Source organism: Nicotiana attenuata, unplaced genomic scaffold (assembly GCF_001879085.1).
Source record: "Nicotiana attenuata strain UT unplaced genomic scaffold, NIATTr2, whole genome shotgun sequence".
In the NCBI taxonomy this organism is placed as follows: domain Eukaryota; kingdom Viridiplantae; phylum Streptophyta; class Magnoliopsida; order Solanales; family Solanaceae; genus Nicotiana; species Nicotiana attenuata.
Genome location: NW_017672382.1, coordinates 74,671 through 76,725, shown reverse-complemented (window position 1 = coordinate 76,725; position 2,055 = coordinate 74,671).

Here is a 2,055-nt window from a genome sequence, read left to right as displayed (position 1 = left end):
TAAGGTTCTTTCGATCTCTTTCAGATCTGCTTCAGATCTATGTTTGCTTTGAACTTCTAAGCATTTTTCTCGAAGTTTCTTTTAAAAACTCCGCTTCCAAAACTCTTTATCTTTTCCGATTAGGGTTTTCTTGTTAAGTTATTTCAAGATTTCTATGATTTTTGACATGTTTTGCTATGTTTGCTCGTATTGTTCTCCTCTCTGAGTTTGCATGATAAAAACCCTAATTTCTTCTGAGGTTTCTGAGTCCATTTGTTAGTATTCGTTTGATTTACTTGCTTATCATATCTAGACTCGATTGGTGTTGAAAACCCTAATTTTTCGAGTTCCTAAGACTATTTGTTTGTTTGATTTACTTGCTTATCATCTCTAGACTCGATTGGTGTTGAAAACCCTAATTTCTTTTGGGATCAGTCAAGTCTCTAAGTATTTGTGTAATCTGTTTGCTCATCATCTTTAAACTCGATTGGTTTCAAAACCCTAATTTCTTTGGGGTCTATTCGAGTTTCTGAAACTGCTTGTGCAATTCATCTATTTGAAGTTGCTCGACTTGATTTGAAATTCCTTTGTTTCAGCATCTCTTTTCTTTATGTGATTCTGGGTTCTTACTATCTTTGAAACTCGACTATGTCTTCAGAAGGGTTTTTCACTTGACCCTTTACATGCTTCTGATACTCTCTCTTTTTCCCTACTACTATGTCACTGAAGCTTGACCTACGTGACTATCATGCTTCGAATGTTTGCTGTCTACTAACTTTGTGCTATTATCGCATGTTGTTTCCTTTTGCCTATAGTTTGGCTTCGCATGTCTAGTGTTTGTGCACTCTATTTAAATGCTAAGTCTCCCTGTTTGATTGATCTTCAATTTTGTGACTGATTTCAAACTTTTCTTTTGTGAAAATCTTATTTTACTCGCCCGTTAAGCTTAATTGATTTCTTTCCTTGTTTGCCTTACTGAATCCTTTCCGAAACAGGTATATTCCTGTACTTAGACTTAATCACTTACTCGATGGTTTTACTACTTCTTTTATGGCAATAATCAGTCTGCCTATAAATTGATTTCTTTCCTTATTTTTAATCTGTCACTGCCCGTTAAGAAAGTGATCCCTTAATTAAAGGCAATCATGTGTATAATTGATTCTGAGTAGTGATTGTTTCCATGTTTATGTTAAGCCTTTGCTTATTACCTTAATTTCTACTCGTTTTCAAAACTATAAATACCCACCTTCTCTTCTTTCAAAGGGACGAACAATTTTAATTTCAGAACACACACTCACACTCAACAACTCTCTCTTGCTTTACTGCTACTTGTGCTACTGTCTGTTTAGCCGGCTGAAAGGCAAGGCTAGACTTTGGAGTCCTGCTTACTTTTCTTTACTGCACGTTGCTTCTCTGACTGGTATGTTCTAACTAATTTTTCAGCATCAACAACAACATGTTTCTTTACTGTTTCTTTCATTCTTGTTTGTATTTAACTAAGTTCAATTGTTAAGCATGCTGTATTCTGCCTTTTCTGTTCTGAATTAATGTTTCTGTTACTTACTTATCATGGTTTGTGAACCTTAAATCCCCACCCCCAATGTGTTTGGTATCGGTGGTTGTTTTGCGGCATGGCAGCATTGAACATTGTTGTCCGTGACCCAAACTTGATCCCCCTAGATCATAACCTCCATGTTTTCTCTAGTTGTTGTGTGTTCTGGTTGGCTTATAGGCATGCCAGTATCTTCTATTGCTGTGCATGCCCAAAGCTGACCCTTGCCTAAGTGCATAGGCTCCTCGCAATGAATTCCCAACCCCTGACCCCCTTTGTATGAAGTTATCAACTCTGTATTTTACTAATTACTGTTTCCCTAATCACCTTTTACCCCTCTCCTTATCCCCTCAGTTTTAAGACTCCATTCCTGCATTTCCAGTATCTTCATAGACTTAAGTTCTGCCTCTTTTGCGTAAGCCTTGCCTTGGGACCCATGAGCTCTCTCTGAACTTGGACACATAAGGGATGGCCCTTCCACACTGCACTAATCTCTATCTGGTTCTATTGAACCTGGGTGTAAG